Source organism: Lepisosteus platostomus, assembly GCF_059453375.1.
Source record: "Lepisosteus platostomus isolate fLepPlt1 chromosome 5 unlocalized genomic scaffold, fLepPlt1.hap1 SUPER_5_unloc_4, whole genome shotgun sequence".
NCBI classification, from domain to species: Eukaryota; Metazoa; Chordata; class Actinopteri; order Semionotiformes; family Lepisosteidae; genus Lepisosteus; species Lepisosteus platostomus.
In genome coordinates, this window is record NW_028291474.1 from 125,302 (window position 1) to 151,417 (window position 26,116).

The 26,116-nt window shown below is 48.3% G+C and overlaps 6 non-coding genes across 6 annotated transcripts; 1 reads left to right on the forward strand and 5 right to left on the reverse strand.

The window, feature by feature from the left end:
• Positions 1 to 4,478: 4,478 nt before the first annotated feature.
• trnap-agg (transfer RNA proline (anticodon AGG)) lies at positions 4,479 to 4,550 on the reverse strand. The gene has a single exon. It is a non-coding gene; the product is annotated as a tRNA-Pro (tRNA).
• Positions 4,551 to 6,320: 1,770 nt separating this feature from the next.
• Positions 6,321 to 6,392, reverse strand: trnap-agg (transfer RNA proline (anticodon AGG)). The gene has a single exon. It is a non-coding gene; the product is annotated as a tRNA-Pro (tRNA).
• Positions 6,393 to 8,162: 1,770 nt separating this feature from the next.
• trnap-agg (transfer RNA proline (anticodon AGG)) lies at positions 8,163 to 8,234 on the reverse strand. Its single transcript has one exon. It is a non-coding gene; the product is annotated as a tRNA-Pro (tRNA).
• Positions 8,235 to 10,004: 1,770 nt separating this feature from the next.
• Positions 10,005 to 10,076, reverse strand: trnap-agg (transfer RNA proline (anticodon AGG)). The gene has a single exon. It is a non-coding gene; the product is annotated as a tRNA-Pro (tRNA).
• A 3,474-nt stretch (positions 10,077 to 13,550) lies between these two features.
• On the forward strand, positions 13,551 to 13,623 carry trnaa-agc (transfer RNA alanine (anticodon AGC)). The gene has a single exon. It is a non-coding gene; the product is annotated as a tRNA-Ala (tRNA).
• Positions 13,624 to 15,752: 2,129 nt separating this feature from the next.
• trnav-cac (transfer RNA valine (anticodon CAC)) lies at positions 15,753 to 15,825 on the reverse strand. Its single transcript has one exon. It is a non-coding gene; the product is annotated as a tRNA-Val (tRNA).
• Positions 15,826 to 26,116: the final 10,291 nt, after the last annotated feature.

Here is a 26,116-nt window from a genome sequence, read left to right on the forward strand (position 1 = left end):
GTTTTCCTTCAAATCTTGAAAGCTCTCAGTGAGAACATCATAGGCTGCAGGACGCCCCGTAACTTGATTACTTCAACAGAAAGAAGAGCAGACAGCTCGACAAATATGTGAGGCGCAGAGAGCGCAAGGCGAGCCGCACACGTTTCGGTGGCTGAGAGAGGGCAGTTTTTGCTTCTGCATTTCCCAAGTAAGGACGCATGACAACAAGCGATCGCGGTGCTCATCTACGACACAGTGGTGATGAGTTTTCAGTACGTGTTCTTTTGAACGAGCAATGAGGTTGCCGCCTTGGACAGCTGACTGCACGCTCTCATTGTGCCACGTGATGAGAATTCACCAGGCTCGTTCAGTCATTAGTCACATTCCATCGTTTGCCATAAGCAGACGCTGCGAAGTGATGTGGATATCAGTTCCCAGTCTTGTGGAAGAGGAGGAAGAGAGCACACGAGGGCTCATCCAGGAGTTGAACCCGGGACCTCTCACACCCTAAGCAAGAATCATACCACTAGACCAACGAGCCACAGCAGCACTTTCCATTTCAATCTGTCAGCGAGCTTGAGGATGGGGAAAGGCGCCATTCGCTCGTCCAGTCAGACCTTCATCAATAAGTCAAGAAAGCTGCAATTACACGACTGCCTTGCAGACGAAGGGCAGTGAACTGTGCCCTGTAAGAGGGGAACAAGCGGCACTAGGTGACGCCGAGGCATAAGTCCCAGCGAGGGGGGTTGGCTTGTATGGTACAGCGCTTGCTTTGCATGTGGGAGATAGCAAGATCAATTCCCGCATCCTCCAGGTGTGTGCTTAGAGCTTGATGTGCCGAAAGGTGTCCTTTAGCCTGTGGTCCCGCCTTACATGGAGAGCATCGTGCAGCTGTCAAGCGTTTCGCAGCCACGCCCCCTTTTCATCTTCTCTCTGGCTTAAGCGTCACTCCGCCCCTCTCTCTTGACATTTCATGTCAGCATGTCAGAAGTCCGAGTGACATTTTTAATGGCTGAGTGAGGGCACGATGCTGAAGCAGAGAGGCCACTTCAGCCACAGAGACTTGTGCTAGGTGAGATCTGAAAGACGGACTCGCAACAGAAACAGACCAAAAATGTATCGGTGAGATCAAAAGGCAAATGCAACATTCAGCAGAGGGCGTCTAAAGATTAGGGAACGGGCGACTGAAATCCATGTGAGGCAAACTTTCCGGTGTGTGTACTGCAGCTGGGCTTGTTGGCGTAATTGGTAGTGCGTCAGTCTCGTCATCTGAAGGGCCTGAGTTTGATCCTCACACGGGGCAGGGCTGCTTCCTCTCTTGCTCTTTTCAAACACTTGCGGCAACTGTTCGCTCATAACCACGTCTGGAATGCGTGACCTTTACACGGGCGAGAAGCAACGCCGCATCCCTTTTCTAAAGAACATTCACATTCAGAAATAAGTCAAGAAATTTGCCATTACTTTCGCTCGCACTGCTGTCAGCCTGCCCATGTTGCCAAAGAAAGATTCACTCGGCGTCAACATGACAGAACAGCGATCACTTGAAAACAATGTTCCACACTCCGTAAGCAAGAACTTCAGTGTTTGCAGTCACCCGATATGCCGATAGTCAAAGGAGCGCAAAACACGAAGCGTCAAAAGACAAGATGAGTTGATGGAAAGAGCGTTGAATTGATGAGCACAAAAGTTCAGCTCGTACAATAGGCAACGAAGGTCTCAGCGTCGTCATCGCACTTGAAAGGGTGCCTTGCAGACCAAGGGCAGTGGGCGGTGCCCGGTAAGAGGGGCAGAGGCGGTAAGACATGATGCCGAGAAGCATGAAGCGAGGGGGATTAGCTCAAATGGTAGAGCGCTCGCTTAGCATGCAAGAGGTAGCGGGATCGATGCCCGCATCCTCCAGGTCTGAGTTTGGATCTCCGGAAGCCCGGTGCTCTTGTTTAGCTTCTGCGACTTCTGACAGGTGCTCCTCCGTTGCGGAGAGAATGTCCTTCAGTTGTCAAGCGTTGAAGGGCCACACCTCCTTCCCAACCTCAGTCTGCACTGAGTGCGTCTCCGGCATTTTCTCGTCCAATTTGTCAGCTTAGCAAGTGAAAAGTATATCCGAGTGAAAACAGTGCTGATAATACTCTCACGAATTGTTAGAAGACGTGCTTTTGATCATCGATTGCTTAACAATCACATTCGTTCGACTTGAGCCATCAAGCTCGTAGTTTTCCTTCAAATCTTGAAAGCTCTCAGTGAGAACATCATAGCCTGCAGGACGCCCCGTAACTTAATTACTTCAACAGAAAGAAGAGCAGACAGCTCGACAAATATGTGAGGCGCAGAGAGCGCAAGGCAAGCCGCACACGTTTCGGTGGCTGAGAGAGGGCAGTTTTTGCTTCTGCATTTCCCAAGTAAGGACGCATGACAACAAGCGATCGCGGTGCTCATCTACGACACAGTGGTGATGAGTTTTCAGTACGTGTTCTTTTGAACGAGCAATGAGGTTGCCGCCTTGGACAGCTGACTGCACGCTCTCATTGTGCCACGTGATGAGAATTCACCAGGCTCGTTCAGTCATTAGTCACATTCCATCGTTTGCCATAAGCAGACGCTGCGAAGTGATGTGGATATCAGTTCCCAGTCTTGTGGAAGAGGAGGAAAAGAGCACACGAGGGCTCGTCCGGGAGTTGAACCCGGGACCTCTCGTACCCTAAGCGAGAATCATACCACTAGACCAACGAGCCACAGCAGCACTTTCCATTTCAATCTGTCAGCGAGCTTGAGGATGGGGAGAGGCGCCATTCGCTCGTCCAGTCAGACCTTCATCAATAAGTCAAGAAAGCTGCAATTACACGACTGCCTTGCAGACGAAGGGCAGTGAACTGTGCCCGGTAAGAGGGGAACAAGCGGCACTAGGTGACGCCGAGGCATAAGTCCCAGCGAGGGGGGTTGGCTTGTATGGTACAGCGCTTGCTTTGCATGTGGGAGATAGCAGGATCAATTCCCGCATCCTCCAGGTGTGTGCTTAGAGCTTGATGTGCCGAAAGGTGTCCTTTAGCCTGTGGTCCCGCCTTACATGGAGAGCATCGTGCAGCTGTCAAGCGTTTCGCAGCCACGCCCCCTTTTCATCTTCTCTCTGGCTTAAGCGTCACTCCGCCCCTCTCTCTTGACATTTCATGTCAGCATGTCAGAAGTCCGAGTGACATTTTTAATGGCTGAGTGAGGGCACGATGCTGAAGCAGAGAGGCCACTTCAGCCACAGAGACTTGTGCTAGGTGAGATCTGAAAGACGGACTCGCAACAGAAACAGACCAAAAATGTATCGGTGAGATCAAAAGGCAAATGCAACATTCAGCAGAGGGCGTCTAAAGATTAGGGAACGGGCGACTGAAATCCATGTGAGGCAAACTTTCCGGTGTGTGTACTGCAGCTGGGCTTGTTGGCGTAATTGGTAGTGCGTCAGTCTCGTCATCTGAAGGGCCTGAGTTTGATCCTCACACGGGGCAGGGCTGCTTCCTCTCTTGCTCTTTTCAAACACTTGCGGCAACTGTTCGCTCATAACCACGTCTGGAATGCGTGACCTTTACACGGGCGAGAAGCAACTCCGCATCCCTTTTCTAAAGAACATTCACATTCAGAAATAAGTCAAGAAATTTGCCATTACTTTCGCTCGCACTGCTGTCAGCCTGCCCATGTTGCCAAAGAAAGATTCACTCGGCATGCAAGAGGTAGCGGGATCGATGCCCGCATCCTCCAGGTCTGAGTTTGGATCTCCGGAAGCCCGGTGCTCTTGTTTAGCTTCTGCGACTTCTGACAGGTGCTCCTCCGTTGCGGAGAGAATGTCCTTCAGTTGTCAAGCGTTGAAGGGCCACACCTCCTTCCCAACCTCAGTCTGCACTGAGTGCGTCTCCGGCATTTTCTCGTCCAATTTGTCAGCTTAGCAAGTGAAAAGTATATCCGAGTGAAAACAGTGCTGATAATACTCTCACGAATTGTTAGAAGACGTGCTTCTGATCATCGATTGCTTAACAATCACATTCGTTCGACTTGAGCCATCAAGCTCGTAGTTTTCCTTCAAATCTTGAAAGCTCTCAGTGAGAACATCATAGCCTGCAGGACGCCCCGTAACTTAATTACTTCAACAGAAAGAAGAGCAGACAGCTCGACAAATATGTGAGGCGCAGAGAGAGCAAGGCGAGCCGCACACGTTTCGGTGGCTGAGAGAGGGCAGTTTTTGCTTCTGCATTTCCCAAGTAAGGACGCATGACAACAAGCGATCGCGGTGCTCATCTACGACACAGTGGTGATGAGTTTTCAGTACGTGTTCTTTTGAACGAGCAATGAGGTTGCCGCCTTGGACAGCTGACTGCACGCTCTCATTGTGCCACGTGATGAGAATTCACCAGGCTCGTTCAGTCATTAGTCACATTCCATCGTTTGCCATAAGCAGACGCTGCGAAGTGATGTGGATATCAGTTCCCAGTCTTGTGGAAGAGGAGGAAAAGAGCACACGAGGGCTCATCCGGGAGTTGAACCCGGGACCTCTCGCACCCTAAGCGAGAATCATACCACTAGACCAACGAGCCACAGCAGCACTTTCCATTTCAATCTGTCAGCGAGCTTGAGGATGGGGAGAGGCGCCATTCGCTCGTCCAGTCAGACCTTCATCAATAAGTCAAGAAAGCTGCAATTACACGACTGCCTTGCAGACGAAGGGCAGTGAACTGTGCCCGGTAAGAGGGGAACAAGCGGCACTAGGTGACGCCGAGGCATAAGTCCCAGCGAGGGGGGTTGGCTTGTATGGTACAGCGCTTGCTTTGCATGTGGGAGATAGCAGGATCAATTCCCGCATCCTCCAGGTGTGTGCTTAGAGCTTGATGTGCCGAAAGGTGTCCTTTAGCCTGTGGTCCCGCCTTACATGGAGAGCATCGTGCAGCTGTCAAGCGTTTCGCAGCCACGCCCCCTTTTCATCTTCTCTCTGGCTTAAGCGTCACTCCGCCCCTCTCTCTTGACATTTCATGTCAGCATGTCAGAAGTCCGAGTGACATTTTTAATGGCTGAGTGAGGGCACGATGCTGAAGCAGAGAGGCCACTTCAGCCACAGAGACTTGTGCTAGGTGAGATCTGAAAGACGGACTCGCAACAGAAACAGACCAAAAATGTATCGGTGAGATCAAAAGGCAAATGCAACATTCAGCAGAGGGCGTCTAAAGATTAGGGAACGGGCGACTGAAATCCATGTGAGGCAAACTTTCCGGTGTGTGTACTGCAGCTGGGCTTGTTGGCGTAATTGGTAGTGCGTCAGTCTCGTCATCTGAAGGGCCTGAGTTTGATCCTCACACGGGGCAGGGCTGCTTCCTCTCTTGCTCTTTTCAAACACTTGCGGCAACTGTTCGCTCATAACCACGTCTGGAATGCGTGACCTTTACACGGGCGAGAAGCAACTCCGCATCCCTTTTCTAAAGAACATTCACATTCAGAAATAAGTCAAGAAATTTGCCATTACTTTCGCTCGCACTGCTGTCAGCCTGCCCATGTTGCCAAAGAAAGATTCACTCGGCATGCAAGAGGTAGCGGGATCGATGCCCGCATCCTCCAGGTCTGAGTTTGGATCTCCGGAAGCCCGGTGCTCTTGTTTAGCTTCTGCGACTTCTGACAGGTGCTCCTCCGTTGCGGAGAGAATGTCCTTCAGTTGTCAAGCGTTGAAGGGCCACACCTCCTTCCCAACCTCAGTCTGCACTGAGTGCGTCTCCGGCATTTTCTCGTCCAATTTGTCAGCTTAGCAAGTGAAAAGTATATCCGAGTGAAAACAGTGCTGATAATACTCTCACGAATTGTTAGAAGACGTGCTTTTGATCATCGATTGCTTAACAATCACATTCGTTCGACTTGAGCCATCAAGCTTGTAGTTTTCCTTCAAATCTTGAAAGCTCTCAGTGAGAACATCATAGCCTGCAGGACGCCCCGTAACTTAATTACTTCAACAGAAAGAAGAGCAGACAGCTCGACAAATATGTGAGGCGCAGAGAGAGCAAGGCGAGCTGCACACGTTTCGGTGGCTGAGAGAGGGCAGTTTTTGCTTCTGCATTTCCCAAGTAAGGACGCATGACAACAAGCGATCGCGGTGCTCATCTACGACACAGTGGTGATGAGTTTTCAGTACGTGTTCTTTTGAACGAGCAATGAGGTTGCCGCCTTGGACAGCTGACTGCACGCTCTCATTGTGCCACGTGATGAGAATTCACCAGGCTCGTTCAGTCATTAGTCACATTCCATCGTTTGCCATAAGCAGACGCTGCGAAGTGATGTGGATATCAGTTCCCAGTCTTGTGGAAGAGGAGGAAAAGAGCACACGAGGGCTCATCCGGGAGTTGAACCCGGGACCTCTCGCACCCTAAGCGAGAATCATACCACTAGACCAACGAGCCACAGCAGCACTTTCCATTTCAATCTGTCAGCGAGCTTGAGGATGGGGAGAGGCGCCATTCGCTCGTCCAGTCAGACCTTCATCAATAAGTCAAGAAAGCTGCAATTACACGACTGCCTTGCAGACGAAGGGCAGTGAACTGTGCCCGGTAAGAGGGGAACAAGCGGCACTAGGTGACGCCGAGGCATAAGTCCCAGCGAGGGGGGTTGGCTTGTATGGTACAGCGCTTGCTTTGCATGTGGGAGATAGCAGGATCAATTCCCGCATCCTCCAGGTGTGTGCTTAGAGCTTGATGTGCCGAAAGGTGTCCTTTAGCCTGTGGTCCCGCCTTACATGGAGAACATCGTGCAGCTGTCAAGCGTTTCGCAGCCACGCCCCCTTTTCATCTTCTCTCTGGCTTAAGCGTCACTCCGCCCCTCTCTCTTGACATTTCATGTCAGCATGTCAGAAGTCCGAGTGACATTTTTAATGGCTGAGTGAGGGCACGATGCTGAAGCAGAGAGGCCACTTCAGCCACAGAGACTTGTGCTAGGTGAGATCTGAAAGACGGACTCGCAACAGAAACAGACCAAAAATGTATCGGTGAGATCAAAAGGCAAATGCAACATTCAGCAGAGGGCGTCTAAAGATTAGGGAACGGGCGACTGAAATCCATGTGAGGCAAACTTTCCGGTGTGTGTACTGCAGCTGGGCTTGTTGGCGTAATTGGTAGTGCGTCAGTCTCGTCATCTGAAGGGCCTGAGTTTGATCCTCACACGGGGCAGGGCTGCTTCCTCTCTTGCTCTTTTCAAACACTTGCGGCAACTGTTCGCTCATAACCACGTCTGGAATGCGTGACCTTTACACGGGCGAGAAGCAACTCCGCATCCCTTTTCTAAAGAACATTCACATTCAGAAATAAGTCAAGAAATTTGCCATTACTTTCGCTCGCACTGCTGTCAGCCTGCCCATGTTGCCAAAGAAAGATTCACTCGGCATGCAAGAGGTAGCGGGATCGATGCCCGCATCCTCCAGGTCTGAGTTTGGATCTCCGGAAGCCCGGTGCTCTTGTTTAGCTTCTGCGACTTCTGACAGGTGCTCCTCCGTTGCGGAGAGAATGTCCTTCAGTTGTCAAGCGTTGAAGGGCCACACCTCCTTCCCAACCTCAGTCTGCACTGAGTGCGTCTCCGGCATTTTCTCGTCCAATTTGTCAGCTTAGCAAGTGAAAAGTATATCCGAGTGAAAACAGTGCTGATAATACTCTCACGAATTGTTAGAAGACGTGCTTTTGATCATCGATTGCTTAACAATCACATTCGTTCGACTTGAGCCATCAAGCTCGTAGTTTTCCTTCAAATCTTGAAAGCTCTCAGTGAGAACATCATAGCCTGCAGGACGCCCCGTAACTTAATTACTTCAACAGAAAGAAGAGCAGACAGCTCGACAAATATGTGAGGCGCAGAGAGAGCAAGGCGAGCCGCACACGTTTCGGTGGCTGAGAGAGGGCAGTTTTTGCTTCTGCATTTCCCAAGTAAGGACGCATGACAACAAGCGATCGCGGTGCTCATCTACGACACAGTGGTGATGAGTTTTCAGTACGTGTTCTTTTGAACGAGCAATGAGGTTGCCGCCTTGGACAGCTGACTGCACGCTCTCATTGTGCCACGTGATGAGAATTCACCAGGCTCGTTCAGTCATTAGTCACATTCCATCGTTTGCCATAAGCAGACGCTGCGAAGTGATGTGGATATCAGTTCCCAGTCTTGTGGAAGAGGAGGAAAAGAGCACACGAGGGCTCATCCGGGAGTTGAACCCGGGACCTCTCGCACCCTAAGCGAGAATCATACCACTAGACCAACGAGCCACAGCAGCACTTTCCATTTCAATCTGTCAGCGAGCTTGAGGATGGGGAGAGGCGCCATTCGCTCGTCCAGTCAGACCTTCATCAATAAGTCAAGAAAGCTGCAATTACACGACTGCCTTGCAGACGAAGGGCAGTGAACTGTGCCCGGTAAGAGGGGAACAAGCGGCACTAGGTGACGCCGAGGCATAAGTCCCAGCGAGGGGGGTTGGCTTGTATGGTACAGCGCTTGCTTTGCATGTGGGAGATAGCAGGATCAATTCCCGCATCCTCCAGGTGTGTGCTTAGAGCTTGATGTGCCGAAAGGTGTCCTTTAGCCTGTGGTCCCGCCTTACATGGAGAGCATCGTGCAGCTGTCAAGCGTTTCGCAGCCACGCCCCCTTTTCATCTTCTCTCTGGCTTAAGCGTCACTCCGCCCCTCTCTCTTGACATTTCATGTCAGCATGTCAGAAGTCCGAGTGACATTTTTAATGGCTGAGTGAGGGCACGATGCTGAAGCAGAGAGGCCACTTCAGCCACAGAGACTTGTGCTAGGTGAGATCTGAAAGACGGACTCGCAACAGAAACAGACCAAAAATGTATCGGTGAGATCAAAAGGCAAATGCAACATTCAGCAGAGGGCGTCTAAAGATTAGGGAACGGGCGACTGAAATCCATGTGAGGCAAACTTTCCGGTGTGTGTACTGCAGCTGGGCTTGTTGGCGTAATTGGTAGTGCGTCAGTCTCGTCATCTGAAGGGCCTGAGTTTGATCCTCACACGGGGCAGGGCTGCTTCCTCTCTTGCTCTTTTCAAACACTTGCGGCAACTGTTCGCTCATAACCACGTCTGGAATGCGTGACCTTTACACGGGCGAGAAGCAACTCCGCATCCCTTTTCTAAAGAACATTCACATTCAGAAATAAGTCAAGAAATTTGCCATTACTTTCGCTCGCACTGCTGTCAGCCTGCCCATGTTGCCAAAGAAAGATTCACTCGGCATGCAAGAGGTAGCGGGATCGATGCCCGCATCCTCCAGGTCTGAGTTTGGATCTCCGGAAGCCCGGTGCTCTTGTTTAGCTTCTGCGACTTCTGACAGGTGCTCCTCCGTTGCGGAGAGAATGTCCTTCAGTTGTCAAGCGTTGAAGGGCCACACCTCCTTCCCAACCTCAGTCTGCACTGAGTGCGTCTCCGGCATTTTCTCGTCCAATTTGTCAGCTTAGCAAGTGAAAAGTATATCCGAGTGAAAACAGTGCTGATAATACTCTCACGAATTGTTAGAAGACGTGCTTTTGATCATCGATTGCTTAACAATCACATTCGTTCGACTTGAGCCATCAAGCTCGTAGTTTTCCTTCAAATCTTGAAAGCTCTCAGTGAGAACATCATAGCCTGCAGGACGCCCCGTAACTTAATTACTTCAACAGAAAGAAGAGCAGACAGCTCGACAAATATGTGAGGCGCAGAGAGAGCAAGGCGAGCCGCACACGTTTCGGTGGCTGAGAGAGGGCAGTTTTTGCTTCTGCATTTCCCAAGTAAGGACGCATGACAACAAGCGATCGCGGTGCTCATCTACGACACAGTGGTGATGAGTTTTCAGTACGTGTTCTTTTGAACGAGCAATGAGGTTGCCGCCTTGGACAGCTGACTGCACGCTCTCATTGTGCCACGTGATGAGAATTCACCAGGCTCGTTCAGTCATTAGTCACATTCCATCGTTTGCCATAAGCAGACGCTGCGAAGTGATGTGGATATCAGTTCCCAGTCTTGTGGAAGAGGAGGAAAAGAGCACACGAGGGCTCATCCGGGAGTTGAACCCGGGACCTCTCGCACCCTAAGCGAGAATCATACCACTAGACCAACGAGCCACAGCAGCACTTTCTATTTCAATCTGTCAGCGAGCTTGAGGATGGGGAGAGGCGCCATTCGCTCGTCCAGTCAGACCTTCATCAATAAGTCAAGAAAGCTGCAATTACACGACTGCCTTGCAGACGAAGGGCAGTGAACTGTGCCCGGTAAGAGGGGAACAAGCGGCACTAGGTGACGCCGAGGCATAAGTCCCAGCGAGGGGGGTTGGCTTGTATGGTACAGCGCTTGCTTTGCATGTGGGAGATAGCAGGATCAATTTCCGCATCCTCCAGGTGTGTGCTTAGAGCTTGATGTGCCGAAAGGTGTCCTTTAGCCTGTGGTCCCGCCTTACATGGAGAGCATCGTGCAGCTGTCAAGCGTTTCGCAGCCACGCCCCCTTTTCATCTTCTCTCTGGCTTAAGCGTCACTCCGCCCCTCTCTCTTGACATTTCATGTCAGCATGTCAGAAGTCCGAGTGACATTTTTAATGGCTGAGTGAGGGCACGATGCTGAAGCAGAGAGGCCACTTCAGCCACAGAGACTTGTGCTAGGTGAGATCTGAAAGACGGACTCGCAACAGAAACAGACCAAAAATGTATCGGTGAGATCAAAAGGCAAATGCAACATTCAGCAGAGGGCGTCTAAAGATTAGGGAACGGGCGACTGAAATCCATGTGAGGCAAACTTTCCGGTGTGTGTACTGCAGCTGGGCTTGTTGGCGTAATTGGTAGTGCGTCAGTCTCGTCATCTGAAGGGTCTGAGTTTGATCCTCACACGGGGCAGGGCCGCTTCCTCTCTTGCTCTTTTCAAACACTTGCGGCAACTGTTCGCTCATAACCACGTCTGGAATGCGTGACCTTTACACGGGCGAGAAGCAACGCCGCATCCCTTTTCTAAAGAACATTCACATTCAGAAATAAGTCAAGAAATTTGCCATTACTTTCGCTCGCACTGCTGTCAGCCTGCCCATGTTGCCAAAGAAAGATTCACTCGGCGTCAACATGACAGAACAGCGATCACTTGAAAACAATGTTCCACACTCCGTAAGCAAGAACTTCAGTGTTTGCAGTCACCCGATATGCCGATAGTCAAAGGAGCGCAAAACACGAAGCGTCAAAAGACAAGATGAGTTGATGGAAAGAGCGTTGAATTGATGAGCACAAAAGTTCAGCTCGTACAATAGGCAACGAAGGTCTCAGCGTCGTCATCGCACTTGAAAGGGTGCCTTGCAGACCAAGGGCAGTGGGCGGTGCCCGGTAAGAGGGGCAGAGGCGGTAAGACATGATGCCGAGAAGCATGAAGCGAGGGGGATTAGCTCAAATGGTAGAGCGCTCGCTTAGCATGCAAGAGGTAGCGGGATCGATGCCCGCATCCTCCAGGTCTGAGTTTGGATCTCCGGAAGCCCGGTGCTCTTGTTTAGCTTCTGCGACTTCTGACAGGTGCTCCTCCGTTGCGGAGAGAATGTCCTTCAGTTGTCAAGCGTTGAAGGGCCACACCTCCTTCCCAACCTCAGTCTGCACTGAGTGCGTCTCCGGCATTTTCTCGTCCAATTTGTCAGCTTAGCAAGTGAAAAGTATATCCGAGTGAAAACAGTGCTGATAATACTCTCACGAATTGTTAGAAGACGTGCTTTTGATCATCGATTGCTTAACAATCACATTCGTTCGACTTGAGCCATCAAGCTCGTAGTTTTCCTTCAAATCTTGAAAGCTCTCAGTGAGAACATCATAGGCTGCAGGACGCCCTGTAACTTGATTACTTCAACAGAAAGAAGAGCAGACAGCTCGACAAATATGTGAGGCGCAGAGAGCGCAAGGCGAGCCGCACACGTTTCGGTGGCTGAGAGAGGGCAGTTTTTGCTTCTGCATTTCCCAAGTAAGGACGCATGACAACAAGCGATCGCGGTGCTCATCTCTGACACAGTGGTGATGAGTTTTCAGTACGTGTTCTTTTGAACGAGCAATGAGGTTGCCGCCTTGGACAGCTGACTGCACGCTCTCATTGTGCCACGTGATGAGAATTCACCAGGCTCGTTCAGTCATTAGTCACATTCCATCGTTTGCCATAAGCAGACGCTGCGAAGTGATGTGGATATCAGTTCCCAGTCTTGTGGAAGAGGAGGAAAAGAGCACACGAGGGCTCATCCGGGAGTTGAACCTGGGACCTCTCACACCCTAAGCGAGAATCATACCACTAGACCAACGAGCCACAGCAGCACTTTTCATTTCAATCTGTCAGCGAGCTTGAGGATGGGGAGAGGCGCCATTCGCTCGTCCAGTCAGACCTTCATCAATAAGTCAAGAAAGCTGCAATTACACGACTGCCTTGCAGACGAAGGGCAGTGAACTGTGCCCGGTAAGAGGGGAACAAGCGGCACTAGGTGACGCCGAGGCATAAGTCCCAGCGAGGGGGGTTGGCTTGTATGGTACAGCGCTTGCTTTGCATGTGGGAGAAAGCAGGATCAATTCCCGCATCCTCCAGGTGTGTGCTTAGAGCTTGATGTGCCGAAAGGTGTCCTTTAGCCTGTGGTCCCGCCTTACATGGAGAGCATCGTGCAGCTGTCAAGCGTTTCGCAGCCACGCCCCCTTTTCATCTTCTCTCTGGCTTAAGCGTCACTCCGCCCCTCTCTCTTGACATTTCATGTCAGCATGTCAGAAGTCCGAGTGACATTTTTAATGGCTGAGTGAGGGCACGATGCTGAAGCAGAGAGGCCACTTCAGCCACAGAGACTTGTGCTAGGTGAGATCTGAAAGACGGACTCGCAACAGAAACAGACCAAAAATGTATCGGTGAGATCAAAAGGCAAATGCAACATTCAGCAGAGGGCGTCTAAAGATTAGGGAACGAGCGACTGACATCCATGTGAGGCAATCTTTCCGGTGTGTGTTCTGCAGCTGGGCTTGTTGGCGTAATTGGTAGTGCGTCAGTCTCGTCATCTGAAGGGCCTGAGTTTGATCCTCACACGGGGCAGGGCTGCTTCCTCTCTTGCTCTTTTCAAACACTTGCGGCAACTGTTCGCTCATAACCACGTCTGGAATGCGTGACCTTTACACGGGCGAGAAGCAACGCCGCATCCCTTTTCTAAAGAACATTCACATTCAGAAATAAGTCAAGAAATTTGCCATTACTTTCGCTCGCACTGCTGTCAGCCTGCCCATGTTGCCAAAGAAAGATTCACTCGGCGTCAACATGACAGAACAGCGATCACTTGAAAACAATGTTCCACACTCCGTAAGCAAGAACTTCAGTGTTTGCAGTCACCCGATATGCCGATAGTCAAAGGAGCGCAAAACACGAAGCGTCAAAAGACAAGATGAGTTGATGGAAAGAGCGTTGAATTGATGAGCACAAAAGTTCAGCTCGTACAATAGGCAACGAAGGTCTCAGCGTCGTCATCGCACTTGAAAGGACTGCCTTGCAGACCAAGGGCAGTGGGCGGTGCCCGGTAAGAGGGGCAGAGGCGGTAAGACATGATGCCGAAAAGCATGAAGCGAGGGGGATTAGCTCAAATGGTAGAGCGCTTGCTTAGCATGCAAGAGGTAGCGGGATCGATGCCCGCATCCTCCAGGTCTGAGTTTGGATCTCCGGAAGCCCGGTGCTCTTGTTTAGCTTCTGCGACTTCTGACAGGTGCTCCTCCGTTGCGGAGAGAATGTCCTTCAGTTGTCAAGCGTTGAAGGGCCACACCTTCTTCCCAACCTCAGTCTGCACTGAGTGCGTCTCCGGCATTTTCTGTTCGCTCATAACCACGTCTGGAATGCGTGACCTTTACACGGGCGAGAAGCAACGCCGCATCCCTTTTCTAAAGAACATTCACATTCAGAAATAAGTCAAGAAATTTGCCATTACTTTCGCTCGCACTGCTGTCAGCCTGCCCATGTTGCCAAAGAAAGATTCACTCGGCGTCAACATGACAGAACAGCGATCACTTGAAAACAATGTTCCACACTCCGTAAGCAAGAACTTCAGTGTTTGCAGTCACCCGATATGCCGATAGTCAAAGGAGCGCAAAACACGAAGCGTCAAAAGACAAGATGAGTTGATGGAAAGAGCGTTGAATTGATGAGCACAAAAGTTCAGCTCGTACAATAGGCAACGAAGGTCTCAGCGTCGTCATCGCACTTGAATGGACTGCCTTGCAGACCAAGGGCAGTGGGCGGTGCCCGGTAAGAGGGGCAGAGGCGGTAAGACATGATGCCGAAAAGCATGAAGCGAGGGGGATTAGCTCAAATGGTAGAGCGCTTGCTTAGCATGCAAGAGGTAGCGGCATCGATGCCCGCATTCTCCAGGTCTGAGTTTGGATCTCCGGAAGCCCGGTGCTCTTGTTTAGCTTCTGCGACTTCTGACAGGTGCTCCTCCGTTGCGGAGAGAATGTCCTTCAGTTGTCAAGCGTTGAAGGGCCACACCTCCTTCCCAACCTCAGTCTGCACTGAGTGCGTCTCTGGCATTTTCTCGTCCAATTTGTCAGCTTAGCAAGTGAAAAGTATATCCGAGTGAAAACAGTGCTGATAATACTCTCACGAATTGTTAGAAGACGTGCTTTTGATCATCGATTGCTTAACAATCACATTCGTTCGACTTGAGCCATCAAGCTCGTAGTTTTCCTTCAAGTCTTGAAAGCTCTCAGTGAGAACATCATAGGCTGCAGGACGCCCCGTAACTTGATTACTTCAACAGAAAGAAGAGCAGACAGCTCGACAAATATGTGAGGCGCAGAGAGAGCAAGGCGAGCCGCACACGTTTCGGTGGCTGAGAGAGGGCAGTTTTTGCTTCTGCATTTCCCAAGTAAGGACGCATGACAACAAGCGATCGCGGTGCTCATCTACGACACAGTGGTGATGAGTTTTCAGTACGTGTTCTTTTGAACGAGCAATGAGGTTGCCGCCTTGGACAGCTGACTGCACGCTCTCATTGTGCCACGTGATGAGAATTCACCAGGCTCGTTCAGTCATTAGTCACATTCCATCGTTTGCCATAAGCAGACGCTGCGAAGTGATGTGGATATCAGTTCCCAGTCTTGTGGAAGAGGAGGAAAAGAGCACACAAGGGCTCATCCGGGAGTTGAACCTGGGACCTCTCACACCCTAAGCGAGAATCATACCACTAGACCAACGAGCCACAGCAGCACTTTTCATTTCAATCTGTCAGCGAGCTTGAGGATGGGGAGAGGCGCCATTCGCTCGTCCAGTCAGACCTTCATCAATAAGTCAAGAAAGCTGCAATTACACGACTGCCTTGCAGACGAAGGGCAGTGAACTGTGCCCGGTAAGAGGGGAACAAGCGGCACTAGGTGACGCCGAGGCATAAGTCCCAGCGAGGGGCGTCAAAGGCAAGTCATTCCAAGTTGGTCGTTTGTGTTTTCAGTTCTGACGCGAAATGCTGAAATGATCTCTCGGCTCCTCGGTTGTCATTTCTGCTCCGTAAAGGAATCACAGCACGCGTCGGCTTCCAGCACGGTGGGTCGGGACACGATGCTGGGGGTCGGAGAGAGCGATGTCTTCCTCGTTAGGACCTGTCACCTGTCCCCACCTGTCACGCGGGAGACTGGGGTACATCAGGACGCGCATTGAAGTGAAAGCAGGATGCGCTGTGACATGCACTGTGCAGATCTCGCCACACTAAGAGGTGAGTGGGTCTGTTCGATCACAGCGCTAGACGAATCCCCAATCCCCTTTTGTGCCTGGCGACAAAAGATGTCTGTTTCCGCCCGGTTTCGAACCGGGGACCTTTCGCGTGTGAGGCAAACGTGATAACCACTACACTACGGAAACAGTGGTAAGACATGACCAGAGGCCCAGCGCTGAGCTTCGCCAATGCGATTCAGCTGCTTCCAGTGCCTTTATTGGAGTGCGCTGATGGACCGTGCTCTCTCTCCAGAGACCAGCACGCCTGTCATGGACGGAGCAGGAAAGGCGGCGCCACATTCTACAGCCCTCTCCACGCAATCGACGAAATCGGGCTACTGAAGTGGAGAAAATCGCCTCTCCAGAAAGTGCAAATATCATCTTGGAGACTATAAATCCTATTGCCGAAGGTCAGCCCTGTCTACCAGAGTAACCCTCCCACAGCGATGATCAGCTCGTCTCACACGCGAGACGTTTCGGTTGGAAACAAGCGCCCCCTCTTCTCGCACGTTTTGCACGTTCGAGTAGTTTTAATGCGGCTCTTTTGTACACGGTGCTGATCTTTTGGAAAGCAGGAGGCAAAACCGAGTCGAACCCGGGCCGCCTGGGTAAAAACCAGGAACCCTAACCGCTAGACCATATGGCAGCGAACAGCCATGCTGTTCCCGGCATCATCCGAGCAAACTACGTAAATATGAGTAAACACGCAAGAGAGTTGTCACTCAGAGTGTCGAAGGGTCGATGTATACTGGGGCTCAGTTGAAATGCAACGTCAGGACTTTTCCAAATTATGTCACACGAAGAGAGCACAGCCTTTTCCACCCTGCCATGCGTGTATCGGTAACTCCCCGTGATCGTATAGTGGTCAGTACTTTGCGTTGTGGCCGCAACAACCCCGGTTCGAATCCAGGTCACGGCAGAATAGGGGCGTCTGCTTTTACTACTTGCACGAATGAAGGCAAAAAAAAGCCAATCGATGTGAACGAACGGCGCTTTACAGAGGAGTACTGCCTGACTGGATCGTTGATGAGCGACAGAGGCCACTCCGACCCCTTCTTGGTTTTCTTCAATGACTTACTAAGGATCTTCTTCACATTCGCCCATGCAGGGGAAGCCAGTTACACCAAAGCAAACGCAAGTGCATTTCAAGCAGAGACCAGGAGGGACTTGTTTACACTGAGAGTGGGTGGAGAATGGAACAATGCGCCCAGCCCTGTTGCTGGAGCCGATTCTTGATGAGATCTTGGGCTCACTAAGAGGCCCCCTTTGAATGCTATTCTTTCTGTTGTTCTTGCAGGTCCTGCGCTGCTTTTGAGCCGACAGAGCTCGTCCTGGTCTGTCGGCACAGCCCAATTGCAAATGATCAGCTCCGCATACAGAAGGAACGTGCATTTGGTACAAGAGTGCATGAAGGCACCGGAAATACATTGGGAACAAATGACCGGTCGCTCAAGACCTCTGTGAAGTACAGGAGCTTGCAAGAAGCAGCTGTTTCCGCCAGGTCTCGAACTGGGGACCATTCGCATGTGAGGCGAACGTGATAACCACTACACTACGGAAACGGTTGTAAACCGTGCCCAGCGGCCCAGTGCTGAGCTTCGCCAATGCGATTCAGCTGCTTCCATTGCCTTTATTGGAGTGCGCTGATGGACCGTGCTCTCTCTCCAGAGACCAGTACGCCTGTACCGGGGTAAAGTTAGCTTGAAGTTCGAAAACGATTTTGGCATGCCTGTAGCGCTTTCGCGAAATCTCTTAGAGTTACAAAAACACATGCTTTGTGTATAAAATACATTGTGAATGCTTTCTCAGCCTTCACTTTGTCATTTTTATGACATTTTTTTGACCATGCTCACATTTTCTCTTGTCCATATCTTTGCAATAGAAGCACAGAACGGCTTCAAACCAAATGCATTTTAAAGACCACAACTTGTGGATATTTCAACAGCCTCTACACCAAACTATCAGTGAGCTAATCATCTTTTTTAAAACCTCCAGTTTTTCATCGATGCGTAATTACACACTAACTGGAACCCGGGGACTGCTGTGTGCACACGTTCACAACGCGAGAAATACTGTTCAATACGGCTTCGTGCGAAAAACCCATATATGACCATAGGAAGCAGAACAGCGCAGTCTCCAATTAGCCAGACTGTAAGCACGGGAATAAAGCTTTGTTTGATTTCTGAAACCCTTCCTTTACGTTCTATTTTCATTCAGGTGTGGTTCAACTATATTGACAATACTACTGACAGCAGGAAGTTTAAAATATTCTTTTCTCAGCAGCTTATTAAAAACAGCTCCCATGATGTTCAAACCGACTTTTTACACAGAACACTGACACAGCTTTGTGTTCTGAATCTTTTTTTCTCGTGCTTTTATTTAATGTGGCACAATGAACTGGTATAGGGGTATTTTGTTAACAAACAAACAAACTACTGCAATGCTCTGCTCCCTGGGGTATCTAAATCTACTCTGAACAAGCTGCAGTATGTCCAAAATTCAGCAGCCAGAATCCTGACCAGATCTAGTGCAAGTGTTCACATTACTCCTATCCTGGAGTCCTTGCACTGGCTTCCGGTCAAATTCCGCGTAGACTTTAAAATCCTCATGCTCACCTACAAGGCTTTACATGGCTTGGCACCTCAATACCTGTCTGAACGTTTATCGCCCTACTCCCCACCTCGCAACCTCCGCTCTTCAAATTCTGCCCTCCTTACTGTCCCCCAAGCCCGTCTACATTGTATGGGCGACAGGGCCTTCTCCTGCTATGCCCCCAAGCTCTGGAACTCCTTGCCCAAGGATATTAGAGAGTCACCTTCTCTAAACTCCTTCAAATCCAGACTCAAAACCCTCCTTTTCAGAAAAGCCTTTACTTAACTGGTTCCATTCTTCACCCCTCTGCTCTTCTTAATACCATCTTCCACGGTCTCCTCTATTGTTATTGTTGTATTGTTGTAATTATAATTGTGTCCTGTCTTGTGAAATTTTCTTATTTATTGTTGTAGTCTTCTTATTTATTGTTATTGTCATCCTGTAAAGCGCTTTGAGAAGCCACCTTTAAAGGCGCTATATAAAATAAAGTTTATTATTATTATTATTATAAACCAATAGCATTTAAACCACAGCACCCACAATGCTGCAAGTAAGTGTTTTGCACACTAAGCAGGTCCTCTGACTTTTCCCAGCTTTGTTTTGTTTTTTTTAAGATAACAGTACAGGTAAGACACTGGGATAGGGGGGTCGTCTTCATGGCTCAATAGCATTTCAAATACAACAGCCACACTGCTGAAACCAAGTGTTTTACACACCAGTCTAGCCCCCTAACCTTATACAACCTTGCTGTGGCTGTGGCACCTTTCTTTATTTTTTTATGATTTTTTGAAGATAACACTACAGGTAATACACTGGGACAGGTGGGTCGTCTTCATGGCTCAATAGAATTTGAAATACAACAGCCACACTGCTGAAACTAAGTGTTTTACACACCACACAGGCCCCCTAACCTTATGCAACCTTGCTGTGGCTGTGGCCCCTTTCTTTATTTTTTTATGAAGTTTTCAATATGGCACCATTAGACAAGCGGTACATGGGGATAGGGGGGTGCTATTCACGAGTCAATAGCTCTTCAAGCACAACAGCCACAGTGCTGCAACCAGGTGTTTTACACCAGACATTTCACCTAACCTTATACAACCTCGCTTTGAGTTGTAGAACATTTCTTTATTTTTTTTTACTGTAATCAAGTGTTGTGCTCACTAGTCAGGCCTCCTGACCTTTCACAGTCATGCTTTGTTGTGTGCAACTTTAATTATCTTTTTAGGATTTTTTGAACATGGCAACTTCCACCGAGATGGGTGGGGGGTGTTGGGGTGCTCTTCAATAGCTTTTTCATCTATACACACAAATGGATGTAACCAAGACACTCAGAACCTGTCACGCAGGGGCTGACTGCTGAGGATAGGGATCCAATGCGGTGCCCTTGGTAGGGTTGGCGTGAGACACAGGCATAATCGGAGTAAACAGGCAGGGGTCCGAGTCCGGGAAGGCGTAGTACAGGCATAGGCACAGAATCGACAGGCGAAGGCGTAGTCGAGGTACTGGCAGGGGTCGGAGTCCGGGAAGGCGTAGAAGTTGCGTCGGTAGACAGAGGTGTAAACGAAGAGACAGGCTTGGGTCAGGATCCGAGAAAGCTAAAACAGGCGAAGGTACAAAATCGAGTGGCTAAATCGGTAGTCGGAAAAGCGGGGTCGAGGTCCAGGGGAGAAGTCGTAGTAAGTCAAAGGTGTAGTTAGTACATAAGCTCCGGGAGAGAATCTCAATCGTGAGCAATGACCGGGGGACAGATGAGGGTTTAAGTAGAGGACTGATTGACGCATGGACGTTTGGTACGGAGAGAGCTCGAGGGAATGCGGGAGCGCTTGCCTGCGTGAGGGAGATTCGTGGCAAAACCAACAGAATCAACCTGAACTCACAGAAAAACAAGAATGCCCCCGAGACACCTGCACCCCCCCCGGACCACTCTGGTATCAACACTCCAAAACCCATCCATACCAGCTAACAAGACTCAGAATCGGTGCAACCCTCCAACCTGGACCAAGAGCAGGATGGGACAAGTACCTGCACCACACTACGCACCCCTCATCCAGACCAGCAGGACAGCCATACCACAGACAGCACCATCATGTAACCCCCCTGTTCATTCCAACAGAAAAGCCGAACTGACCCCCACCAGCATGGCGACGCTGCAGCTCTGGTTACACCAGCAGGCCCAATGGGCTCAGAGCTGGGGGACATACAGATGCAGCCATTCAAAATGCGTGGGCGATACCGCATTATTTTCCGGTACGCTGTACGCAGTCTACCGCAAGTTACCATTAAATACCGCGAGTTACTGGTAAATACCTCTAGTTACCGTAAATTCTCCTATAATATGACAAGCAAAATAATAGTATCCGGAATTTCGGCAAGGTGGAGCTAATAAACTCAACCTCTCATGTTTGAGCTGTGGCCATCAAAGTCTTTAACGAAGGTATTACTAAAAGTATTAATAATGAATGACCTTGGACAAGCTGTAAGTGTAAACTCAAAGTATTGCCCTGGTCAACATTCTTTTTTTCATTGACCGTCTTTGTAAAAGTAACACCACAGCATTTCGCAATCACGCATTTGTTTCCAATCATGCAAAGTACAGTAATTTTTGAGAATCGATTCACCATGCCTTTCACATGCTCATAAAAGAGATTGATTTAGGAACATAAACATATTACTGTATGAAAACTGTACTGTATACAGTATGTATATGTATATTTAATGTCTTAACTGTGCCCGTTTAAGTATTGAATATTCATATCTAATTTTACCACTGAAGGGAAATCTTAGTAGCTGAGCATAAAAAGAATAGGAGCATACTGCAACGCGTGTGAAGGCCATAAACGATATTAATTTTGGAACATAAACATACAGTATATGGCTGGTCTCGGTACTTTAAAGAAAACATACACGAAAGATGGTTTCATTATGACCAGAATCGGTCTTGAGATATTTTTAACTTGATTTACAGTATTTGAGAGGTATGTCTTAACACCGATTCTACAGTACGTAAATACTGCTCACGTATGTTTCTAGGTTTATATTATGCATTTCATACGGTCAAATTACTTTTGAGAAACTAATAAGAAGCGCGAAACGGTATGCCCAGGGCGTTTTAGTTTATTTTTACTGGAACTCTGCTTTAACAATGTCGCCGTGGATTGATTAGAGATATCAAGTACATACAAGTAATTTTTTAAATGTTGTAGTTCGTCTTGAAAAAATGTTACGAGTACATCATCTATCAACAATTACACAGGTTCTGTTTCCATATTGCGGATTTTGGTTACGTAATATGATTTTCTAAATTTCACGTTGTGAATATATGATTTGGGCAAACAGAGCCGCAAAGAAGTACATTATGGGTTGTTGTTTTTTTTTTGCAGTTTTATCTAGAACAAGCTATGCTTAAACCTTTGTCTGATTCTTGTGAAACTATCCACACGACAGTAACAGTACCTAGGAGTTGACTTCAGTGATGTCACTGATGGGATGTTTCTAAAAATCCTTCCTCTGTAAAACGTCTTCTCTAGTTGTCCTGCATATGTATTCAGTAATGAAGCTGTGTGTTCTGTCATGGAAATATAACTATCAAGGAAGACACAAAAGAGAGTTCTCACCTGAGTAAGGTCTTTATTTCAATATTGCAATATTGGGAGCCCTGTGGAGACATCACTCCTGCTCTTTGCTCAGTTCGTTTGTGACCTTTTTACAGTGGGAAGCATGAATTCAGGACACCTGGCACCCCCTCCACCTGAGCGAACACCACCTCTTTTTCCTGTCTTTCACCAGAATCCAGTCTCCTTATTCATGCATTAGTTCCTACAGCACAGGTAAATCCCTGTGGGCTGGAGCCCAGCATTTTTCTTAGGGTTTTTTTACAAGATTGGTCAACAGCTGGGTCACCTAAACAGCTGTCTATCACCCTAATAGAGAATGGCCTAAAACTGTGATTATAGCGAGGAGCATACAGTTATTTCCATTCTAATACATCTGAGTTACACTCAGACTGAAAGCAGGGCTATTTACCCATGCCAATAAACCTAAATAATCACCTCTATCAAAGGGGATTACTCCCATGAGCATCTTTTATAGCATTACAATCCCAACATGAGCTCTGGTTATTATTTGTGGCTGACTGATAAAGTATTGATTCCATATCCCCATTTTATGTAAAGTAAAGCTCCTTACACTTAACAGGTACACTGTCGCCCCCCCTCAGGAAGCTCAACAAACACAGAAACAGTGACAATATAATAATTAATGTTCACTCAGTCTCTGGTGCAGTGGTTCAGTGTCGGCGCAATGCGTAGATCCAGCGATCTCATCCTGTCACTCAGATGGCAGAGTCGGTAGTCAGTTGCACTTGATATGGTCCTTCCCAGCAGGGTTGCAACATCTGGCAGGGTATATCTCCCTCACCACACCCACTCGCCAGGTATCAGGTCGTGTCTTCCCTCTACTGGAGGTCTCCAAGTGTCCAGCACCTGTTCACCAGCCCCGTGCACCACTTCAATTAACAACCTACAATACTACAATAGAGAATTAGCAAATTCAACAATCCATTAGCCAAATTCATCCCTCCAGGAAGTTTCGTTGATTGGCCTGTGATGATATCAAACAGGCTCTATTACACAGTTCTGTTTGATCCAGCCCGCATCCCATGGCGCTCCTTCAGTCTGATGTCTAGTCGATCTTTTAGAGTTCTGTTCCTTCATTCCACTGTTCCAGCAGACTGAGGGTGATCTCAGTCCATCTCACCCCGAATAATCCAGCCACAGCCTGTCCCTTGATCATAATACAAGCGGTAGGTCAGTGCCCACCGAGGGCTTATCTCCATCATCAAGTGTTTGGTAGACACAGAGGCAGTGACAGCAACCCACTGGGAAAACAGATTATAAGAGCCAAGGTTTCCCTTTACAAATGTAAATTGTAAACATTTGCTACTGCATGAAAGGTTTCTCAGGAGCAGGCCGTTTGAGCTGTAGCACCTGCACCTGAACTGTAATTGAGTTCCTTTGATAAGCATCACATTGAGATACCACATAAGTGGCTACTGCTTCAAACACGGTCCCCACCCAGGTTTGGGTAACCAGCACACCATTTGACTCGCACCCAGGTGTCCAACTGAGTGCATTTGTCGAGCTACAAAGGGCATTAGGCTGTGAGGGCATGCAGGGCGTCCAGTGTGCTGGCAGCACCACACACTTTTCTAACCATGTCCTTTTCTCTGCTTTAGAGGCCTCAGCCTGAATATCCTGTAGCTGTCCCCTTTTCACCAACAGAGGTCTCACAGGGGTCTCAGACTCCTGTTCTACCAGGACTGCGCACCTGACAGCTACATCTGCAAAGTTGTTCCCTCGAGTTACTGGAAACATTTCTTTATTATGTGATTTACACTTTACCACAGCTACTTCAGTCAGCAGCTGCAAAGCTTCTAACAGTTCAGAGACAAACCCAGCATTCTTAACTGGAGTCCCTGCCATGTTGGGGAAATCCCTATTCCTTCACTGCCATCCAAAATTGTGGCATACACCAAATGTATATATACAGTCTATATAAATTGCTACAGTTTTCCATTTAGCATATTTACAAGTTTCAATTAAATCTTTTCATTCGGTCTGCTAGTTCTACACCAGATTATTCACAGTTTATACAGCCAGGCAGGTAGCCTGCACAACACATAAACACGGCCCCTTGGCCACCGCATCAAGGGGTCCTGAATAATAATAACCCACTAGACGATGCCTATCTCCATGCTCCTGCACCAGCACAACGGCTCACAACCCATTTCTTTCACTTACATACAGATTACATACAGATGATCAGTCTGAGGGAATCCAGTCCAGGGCCAGTGCCTGCAAGAAAGCTTGTTTCAAAACATCAAAAACGGTTTCTGCTGCAGGGGTCAAGGCAATTTTGTCTTTAGACTGCACTACCCCCCTTAAACCAATACGTCACTAGACAAGCTTGTTCTGAGAAGGCAATCACCCTGGCTTTATCATGTAGTTGGTTTTATACTCCTTTTTCTTCCTCTCAAGATCCAATACTTGGAGTAGCCCGGCCTTATGGATTCCCTCATTAGGTAAAACAATCACAATATCACATAACTCTATTGAGTTAGTTTACATAAATGCTATTTCATGCAGTAATTCCTTATAAAATGCTGCAGTCTGGGCCTAAAATAGGTCTGGGGTGTCCCCCACCCACATCAGTAGTTGAAACTGTACATATTTTCCCAAGCAGACTGTGACAGCTTATATTTGCTTTAAACACAACCCTTGCACCCCTTCTCCTGTAGCCTCCTGTTACCCGTTAGAAAACTTTATATCACATCTTTATGCTGTTTTAGTCTAAAAACAGGACAGCTGTGCTCCTGTGTCCCCCAGTTACTGCACACTGTAAGATTATTTCAATCCTGAGATAAATTTAGGAAGGCTACAGAGGTGTTTACTAGATTAAAACTGTTAGTTCACACACGGCTCTCGTTTCAGCTTCTGACATGGTCTTTAATTGTGAAATCAAGCCTCTTTCTTCCAATTTCTCCAAAAAACACATTTTTTTTTAGTAACTGCACACCAGCTTATTAGTAGTTTTGTCTTTGAGGTTTTATATCTCGGTATAACATTAAAGTCACACAATAATTTCTAAAAACTGGCGGCTCCCTTTTCTCCTCCTTGGGTGTCTTTTTACCTCCCATTTGCAGCGCTCGCACTTCTGCATGCATGCTTCGCGAGTTATTAAATCAAATCTGTCTCCTCTGTCCGTAATATCAGGAAAGCATAGTTGTACATTCTTGGCAACATCAGGTTTTAACCCACTCAAGTAAATTTGTTTTATTACTGTGGAAGTATCTTCATTCACTTCCTTTTCAACGGCTAACCCCGAGTATACTATCCATAAAGCTAAAAACCTTTCTGTAAAATCTGAAAACATCCTCACTTCCTTCTGCTGACATGCTGTTACTTTTCTCTAATCAGTTTTCGGTGGGTAATGCTCTTTCAAAAATCTCCACACTAATTCCCACCCTTCTCCCAGATTCTCTCTCAAGGCGTTCTATTTCTTCTTTTGCTTTTTCTTTTTCTACATATACAACTTCGTTTCGTTCAGCCATTGCTTTTAGCTTTTCCATCAGGGATTTTTCCGTCTCATCTATGATATTCTGTTGAATTCTCAAATATTCCTCTAAATATTTTTATCCAAAGGTTCATACACTTTTCTACATTCCTGTTCAGCCTAAATTCCGTCTGACAGTCAATATTTCTTTTAAATTTCACTTTGGATTAATCAAACTTTTTTTTTCCCTTCACACCTAACCATTTTCACGTCTCCCACGCGCCCCGCGGAATCCCCCAGTCAAGACAAACTGACAAACTATCACAATACGGGAACACGGACCAGGTTCCAAATCCTGGCTTTAAACACACAGTTGAATCGAGTTACCATTTTCGGCTCTTCTGCAAGTACAGTTCTAGTTACTACCTTCAGCCGTACTGCAGTCGTGTACCAGGATGCAACACCTGGATTTTTTCGCACGGGCAGGGCGAGATGCTATTCCTTCAGCAATCCCTCCTTTTCTACCCCACCTTCACAAAACAGGCATCTAAGACACATACACCATTAACTCATTTTTCTGTTGTACTCGCTTCAGCTTCAGGAAAACCCTGAACCCACCACAGCAACATGGAGAGGACAAGGGACTTTTTAGAAAAGAGGAGTCCTTACCTCTTTTTAGAAGCGGCCGCCTAACTTTTCCTCTCCATGTCCGTGTGGTTTAATTTAGATGGATACTTCTTCATCATTTGGGTCACGTATCCGCCAATCTGCCTCCTCCTTTTTAGAGGACGTT